The sequence below is a fragment of the Amphiprion ocellaris genome, chromosome 2, assembly GCF_022539595.1.
Source record: "Amphiprion ocellaris isolate individual 3 ecotype Okinawa chromosome 2, ASM2253959v1, whole genome shotgun sequence".
Lineage (NCBI taxonomy): Eukaryota > Metazoa > Chordata > Actinopteri > Pomacentridae > Amphiprion > Amphiprion ocellaris.
In genome coordinates this window covers 38,028,542-38,036,813 of record NC_072767.1, presented here as the reverse complement: position 1 = coordinate 38,036,813, position 8,272 = coordinate 38,028,542, and the positions used below count along the sequence as shown (strand labels likewise).

Sequence of the window (8,272 nt, the reverse complement as noted above, 5' to 3'; positions counted from 1 at the left end):
TAGAATAACAAAAACATAAATCAGTAAGAGACAGAAACGAAAAAGGTCCGTTTTTTCATTTTCTGAGACCGGAAGTGGTCATCAGCAAGTGTGGAGCTAAACAGAGTACGGGGCATAGAATGTATATAATTTTTTTTCGTTAGTTTTCATGGTCAGAATGAGAGATCAGGTGGCCGATCTTAAAATAAATCAATATTGAATTTTTTCTCGAGTGTTAAAGTTTTGCGAAGCCAGGGGGCGGGGTTACTTGATTGACAGTCTGGTCTGGAATGATTGACAGGTCCTATGGAGGAGGCAGCAGAGACTCTGCTCTCCTCGTTTGGATTAATTCTGATATAATAACTGTTGGTTTATTTATCGGTGCAGCAGCAGAACCTTTTCCACAGACCGTTTTCCTGCCTGTTGGTTTGTTTTAACCAGTTTTCTGCCTTCAGCTGATTCTACCAGCAGACACTGAAAGGACTCTGATAGTTCGGTAAGTTAATGTTTATTTTCGTATCGGTGCCGCTTTTAATGCACTTTATATGCAGCTTTAGTGTCAGATATAATGTGTGCCATGCACTCCAGATGTTGGTGGAGTTTATTTCTGTGTGTGTTGACCAGAGAAGAAAGTTAGCATCCGGTAAATATTCGTTTTAATGTGAATTAGTGATGCTAACCGAGCTAGCTGCTCAGTTGCAGCCTGATTAAAGCTAATGTAGCATTAAGCTAACGTAGCATTAAGCTAACGATGTTTGTGTTGTGTTTCATGTAAACAGCTGAAGTGTGTTGTATTACTGTAATGTGGTACATTTAGTTAATAAAACTGTTCATGGAGACGCTGGTTCACATTAATGTAATATTTAGAAAACCTAAATGTGATTAAAACAGTGAGGTTAAGGTTCTGTGTTGTCAGTAGTCCTGAATATCTGCTGAGCAATTAAATGTTCATCAGTGATTCATCTTTAGTGTGAAACTTTTACTTTGCACCTATATTTTTTAAAAATGTAGGTCATTTTAAGGTAAGACATTAAAGGATGGTTTTCTTAGGTAAATGAATATAAGGTTTAATTGACTGAAATCTTTCAATGTGTTTCTTTCAATTTGAAATATCTCGATTTAATTAATACAGCTCAGTCAGTTACATTTTATATTATTAAGAATTCTTATTCAGTTTAACACTAGATGACTATCAGTTTGTTGAGTATTTCAGAGCCAGTTTTCTTCTTTTCAATATCTGTATTTAAAGTGATATTATTAAAATATAATTACAATGAAACAGTAGCAACATAAGAAACGACCAAATATACAAAGGAAGTGCAGCTATTTTAATATTTAAAAAATGATCTATCAGTTAGAACATGGTGAAAGTGCAGCTAAAGTTAAATTAGCGAAACTACGGATAAGCAACGTTTCCTTTTACTTCCAGAAAAATAAAAGCCTCATATTTGCTATTTATTAAAAAAAATCACTAAAAGCAACACTTCCACCAAGTTTGTTTTAGTTTGTTGGTATTTATCAGTGGCGCAGCAGCACATTTTCCACAGACAGTTATACTGTCTGTTGTCTTGTTTTAATCAATTTTCAGTTCAGTAATTCAGTCCTTCGGCTCATTGGACCAACAGACACTGAAGGACTCCGACAGCTGGTCGGTAATAAATGATAATTTACTGATCGGTTCCGGTTTTAATGAACTTTATGTTCAACTTCAGAGTCAGATATAATGTGAGCAGTGAACCCCAAGAGTTGGTGGAGTTTATTTGTGTGTGTTGACCAGAGAAGAGAGTTAGCATCCAGTGAATATTACCTTTAATGTGAATTAGCGATGCTAACAGAGCTAGCTGACCAGTCCTGATTAGCAGCTAAATGTAGCATCAAGCTAACGATGTTTGTGTTGTTTCCTGTTAGCAGCTGAAGTGTGTTGTGTTCCTATAATGTGGTTCATTAAGTTCATAAAACTGTGGTTGGTTGACGTTAATGTAATGTTCAGGAAACTTAAATGTGATTAAAACAGTAACGTTAATGTTCTAGTTGTCAGTAATCAGCTTTAATTTGACACTAAATCAGACTCTGATAGTTTTAAATGACATCAGTTTCATGAATTTGTTGAAAATTGTCTCATTTGTTGTTGTGATGTTGCTGCTGATTCATTAAAACCAGATGATCCCTGTTGAAGTTCTAGTATCAGAAGTACAAGAAGGAAAATGGAAGTTTAGTTCTGCTACGTCAAAGATTTCAGGAATAAAATAACTAAATGAGTCTTTATGCCTCAAACTTTATTTTACAGTAATGAAATAATGAAATAATCACTGCGTCCTTTAGGGCAGCCGGGTCGGACTTGATGTTTGAAATACTGACCGACAGCTCAGATTTAACTGTCTGTAGTTCCGTTTTGATGGATGTTAAATTTTCACTCAAAGCCGCCAGGAGCTGGGTCTTTAAAATAACCGCCGTCTCGTTACAGAGTAAAAGTAGCAGTTCCTCCTGAAGGTCAGAGATTGCAGCATCTGAGGGCCTCTTCAAAAGAAGATGTAGTTGATGAAGGCGTTCTGGAGCAGGACCCGAAAGACCACGACCAAGCAGCCTTGAGATCTTAGGCAGCGTCTCCCTGAGGTGGGTGTCAACAGTGTTCACAGTCAGGTCTGTGGTAATCCTGTCAAAAAACAAAACAGAAAAAAATCTAGATTATAAATCAACATGTAACCAAAGCACTCTGTGTATAATGCCATAGTATAGGATGTAGTTCAGAAAATGTCAAAGTATAGTATAGTTTTCAAGAATAACATAGTATGGCCTGTAGTTCATAGTATAGCATATCGGCAAAAAACCCCATAGATTATTGTGGTTCAATAAGCGCAAAATGATAGGATGTTGCCTAAAATTGTCATGTATGATATGTGGTTCAAAGAATGTCATAGTGCAGTACATTGTCAAAATAGTATGTTATTCAAGAAAATATCAGAGTATAATATGTCGTCTAAAAAATGCCATAGAATAATATTTCATTGCACAAGTATAGTAATTTTTAAAAACTGTTCAAATTCTTATATGTTGCTAAAAACAACCAAAAAAACTAAAAAAAAAAAAAGTTATAGTAATATGTCAATTAAAAAAGCCTATAGTATAGCGTGTCACCCAACAAACGTCATAGTATAGCCTTTGGTCCAACAAACGTCATAGAAAAGCCTTTCGTCCACAAAACGTTGTTATGTCCCGGCTGTCTGAAGTAGGTGAGGAGCAACACAAAAACAGTCCAAACGCTGGTTTCCAGAAGGTTAGACAAGTATTTATTTGAAAGAGTAAGTTTACAACAACACAACATGTGAGGGGGTTAAAAGCAAATGGGTGTTAGTAAAATAAAAATAAACAAACAGAGCTAAAAGTGAACTTCACGTTGACATTGATGGGCATTCCAACCAGGAACAAAGTAAAAGATAATCAATACGAAAAAAAACTCTTCCTGTTCAACTCTTTAAACCCAAAAACACACCGCAGTCGCACCCTAAACTAAAACTACCAATGGGTTCCCTGTTTTTCTTTGTGAACAATTCAAAGGTCCCTCTCTATCTCCCCACACATCCACCAACCACTGGAACACATCTCCAAAGTTCTGCTGGACCAGCTCAGCTTCCCCTCAGAAGAAGTGGCGCCACCTGCCAGATGAAGGAGCCTTTTGAGAGGCAGCTGGCATCGTGATTGGACTGTACTTTGGTCTGTTCCAGTCCAGCTTCAGCTCCAGAGACGGCAGGCGGGACGAGTCAACGGAGGCCGAGTGGACGAAGGCATGAAGCTGAGTACAATCCAGAAAACAAGGAAGAAACAAACATAGTGTATACATCATATACTGTATAAAAGACACATCCACTGTAGAATTGTAGTAATTGTGGGCTGACTGATTTACTGATTATCAGTATTTTATTTTTTACTGATTTACGGTAATAAATACATTTAAAAATGGTGCTACTTTGGCTCTGAACCTTTATCTACCTGTGGTCGCTCTGTCTTCTGGAGTGATTTGATTGGTTATACGTCACAAACAAAACTCCTTTAACTTAACATCTGTAAACAAAACAAAAACATATCAACAAAGTTTTCTGTTAGTTTGTGTACTTCTAAGTTTAACTCCAAGATTTTAAATCCTTTCATTTACTGCAAATTAATATCTACTCCAAATGTCGCACTAATAATCATTATCAGCCTTAAAAACCCACAAAACACCCCTCTATACTCCACCACACTTAGTACAGTCCAGTTCCCCCTTCTATAAATCTGCTTGGAATCCTCCACTTCCTGTTTGTCAAAGTGGCCTTCGACCTGGACAGGTTTTGTTGGAGCTCATGCAGCAAACATTTTGGGTAACTACACTTTAATATGGATGGATGACACTGAATTAGAGTCTGTTTTAATGAGACTGAGTTAAGATGTGTAGCTCTGTCATTAAATAGGAAATTATTTCTCAGAATTCACAGAGAAAAGTCTGAAATGTTTGCTAGGTTAGCGTCCCACATGTTCTTTGGCTCAGCTAAAGCTAACTCTCTCCAACTTCTGGATCTCTTGAGTTGCTTGTTGTTAAAATATCTTGCTAGAGGTGCTGAAGCTCAGAAAGTCTGAGATGTTTGTTCAAAATAAGCTCATTCTCAAGTCTGATCTGAACTGTCCTCTTTTGTTTGAACTTTCCCTAAACTTAGGAGTTAATGACAGAGCAGCACATCCAGACTCAGTCTCATCTTTGTAGAGATTAAACTTCAGTGTCATTCATTGATGTTAAAGTGCAGTTTTTCAAATGTTTGTTGCACATTCTCCCGACCAAACCAGTCCAGGTGGAAGACGATGTGAAGAGAAAGCTCCAGAGGATGAATATCACACATTTACATTGGAAATAAATGTCCTTTAATTAGCCATTGTCATGCAAAAGTTGGATTTCCCTTTAATGATGTTCAAATCTTTGTTGAATGTTTTGTTGATGTTGGTTTCTAAATGTTTTCTGACACTCGGCCCCAAAGATTAAAACCTTTTACTGCTCACAAGCTGCAACAATTCACACATTATCAACTATCTTTCTGACTAAACTAAGATAAAGTGAAAAACTGCCTGATTCCTGCATCATGAATGTAAATCTGTTTGGTTTTTATGACAGTAAACTGAATATATTTGGGTTTGACATTTTATAAACCAAAACAAGAAATGAATTAGTGGAGAAAACAATCAACAGATTAATGAACAAAGAAAATGTGTTTTCCAACATATATGGCTGAATTGCTCCAACATTACAAGATACATACAGTTTTAATTCAATTTTATTTGTATTACGCCAGTTACAGGTCAAATTGTCTCAAGACGCTTTATTTTTATATTTTTTGTCATATTTAAAATATGACAAAGTAAGAAATTAAAACCTCTTGACTAATCCAATTTATTATTTGGTTTTTAAGAGACTAATCGAAAACTAAAATAAGTTCCACTAAAACTAATAAACATGAGGTCAAATAGAAGGAACAGTTTTAAATACTGCAGTCCCACGACGACAAGAATAAAGTTTGTCAAGAAAAACTAAATCTGCTGGTGGATTCCATTAAAGTCCTAATAAATGATAATAAAGTGTGATACTAAAGGTTTGTGGTGCTAAAAATGTCAAAGATATGAAGTTGAACATGTGGATGGAGGTTGATAAAAGTTGACCAACTCCATGGATTTTATGGATGGTGGTTAAAGACCTGCTCTTCTAGTGGTCTTCCTTCTAGTGGCTGTAAAAAGTCAGTCCATCCTGGCCGACTTCAACACCTCTTCATGACAAGTTGTTGTGCCTCAGACCTGGTGGAAACTCCAGAAACTGGGGAAAACCCGTGGAGACTCGAAGAACTCGTGGGGCGGGGGAAGGTGTGGTGGGTGGTGGGGGGAGGCGGGGGAGTAGAGGGGGGAGGCCGCCACCCACCTCCCCGCCCACTCTCCGCCCTGACTCCACCCAGACTCCGCCTTGGCTCCGCCTATGTGGTCACTTGAGGAACTACGATGCCAAAGGGACGACGAAATCATTTCTTTGTATCTGATCTGTAGCTCAGTGAGTTAAGGATTTGCCTATGGAGCTGCAGGTCGCTGGTTCAAGACCAGACACTTCTTAAAATTTTCTGAAAATCCTGACAAAGACAAAGAAAGAAAAGTGCCAGTGGTGGGTCTTGAACCTGCGACCTTCCACTTGGTAGTCTATCCTCTTATTCCCCTGAGCTACTCGCTCAGATACAAATTCTTCTGTTTTTTGCGCATTTATCATCTATTTTTTCCCGTTTTCGATTTTTTTTTTTAACTCGAGTCTCGTCTTGACCGTTTTTCTCAGGAGGTTGGACTTGCTGGAGGGTTGAACCTTCAGTTCCAAGACTTTCCAAGCCTCCACACCTCCCGAGTCCTCAGGACCTGAGCTCTCACACAGTCTGAGGGCTGAAATTTTCTAAGTTCCACACTAGTTCTCTGTTGGATTGAACTTTCACACAGTCCAAGGACTGATATCTTCCAAGTTCCTCAGTAGTTCTCTGTTAGTTTGAACCTTCAGACAGTCTGAGGACTGAAATCTTACAAGTTTCTCAGTACTTCTCTGTTAGTTTGAACCTTTCCACAGTCTGAGGGCTCAAATTTTAAAAGTTCCTCAGTAGTTCTCTGTTAGTTTGAACCTTTCCACAGTGTGAGGACTGAAAACCTAAAGTTTCTCAGTACTTCTCTGTTAGTTTGAACTTTATGGTCAACAGAAGCCTTAAAACTTGTGACCATGAGTCTTGATTTCACATTTAGACCATCCATCTGAGTTCTTCTCAGACCTTCACCTGTGGGTTTTTTAGAAATCCTCAACAAATTTTGATTCTCTTCACCGAACAGTAAAGTTTGTGGAGATCAGAAGGTAACATTAGTTTGATCCATGCCTTCAACTACTAGTAGACTTTATCTGGAAATCAGTTTTCTGAAATGAGTTCTTAGTAAATCTGTCCACAATCAAACCAAGAACATAGAAAGAGGAAATGTTTGAAGAAACAACTTGATGATTTCATTTCAGTCTAGAAAACGCTTGAAGACTTTTATCTGTTTTTGCTCTTTTTGATCGTTTTGTTGTCTCTTCTGTGTAATTGGATCTTCCTAATTCTAACTGGTGTCTTTTCAAATGTTTTGTCTTTAGTTTGATTCTTCTTAAATGTTTAGTTTTGCTCTTTTCTCACCTTTTATTCTTTTCTAATGTCTGATTTGATTTCCAAATGTTTTGTCTTTTTAATGTTTAATTGTTGTTTTATCAAATGTTTTATCAGCTTGTTAGAAAAAATGTCCTTTTCTTTCCCAATGTTTAATTTTTCGATTAAATCTTTAAAACTTTAAGGTTTTTCTTTTTAAATGTTTTACCACCTTTTTTTAAATTTTGTTTTTAAATGCTTCATTGTATTTTCTGTTTAATTCCTATTTAAAGTTTTATTGTCTTTAAGATTTAATTTTCTAATTAAACATTTAATTTTTTAATTAAATGTTTTGTCTTTTTAAAGGTTTCATATTCTAATGAAATGTTTTGTATTTTTTAATGTTTAATATTCTTTTTGTTTAATTGTATTTGTTAAATGTTTAATTATCTAAAATCTTTAATGTTTAATTTTTGTTTAAAAAAAACTTTGTTTAATTTCATAATTACATGTTTTGTATCTTCTGTTTAATTATCTAATTAAATATTTTGTCTGTTTAATGTCATTTAATTGTATTTAATGTTTAATTTTCTTTTTTCCTTTGATTTAATTGCTTTTCTTAATGTAGTTTATTTCTTTAATCTTTTTTTCTGTCAAGATTTTAACCCCAACCCTAAAAATGAAACAAACCCTTAAATCACAATGAAAATACTTCTGTTGTCACAATCATGAGTTAGTCAATTATTCAGTTTATCAATTCAACTTTATTTGTTTAGCACCTTTCACACAGATGACAAAACTAAACAAGCAAAGAGAAAAAACTATGCTAAGAATATGATTAAAACTCAAACATATTTTAAAAAAAGATTTAACATTATAATAAAATATGTTGTGTCCAGGGGATGGAGGGAGTTTTTTGCAGTCTTCTTGGGCTCACATGGGAAATCATTTAAAATATAAACTTGATATTCAGTCTAAGGAAACTGGAAACTGCAGAGCGACAGAAGAAGCAACAATATCTCCTGTTTTCTCCTTTAATGAGTCGATTTTTCTTGTGCTTTCAGACCAAAGAACTACAGACTCTTCACAGTCTGCTCAAACTCTTGGTACAGGACCTCACCACACGGGTCAAGAAGGTTTCTGTC

At 35.9% G+C, this 8,272-nt stretch overlaps 1 long non-coding RNA gene across 1 annotated transcript; it reads left to right on the top strand.

Annotated features, from left to right (window-relative positions):
- Positions 1 to 227: 227 nt before the first annotated feature.
- LOC129347358 (uncharacterized) lies at positions 228 to 5,836 on the top strand. The gene is made up of 3 exons (XR_008599424.1): positions 228 to 475; positions 2,444 to 2,592; positions 3,535 to 5,836. It is a non-coding gene; the product is annotated as an uncharacterized LOC129347358 (long non-coding RNA).
- Positions 5,837 to 8,272: the final 2,436 nt, after the last annotated feature.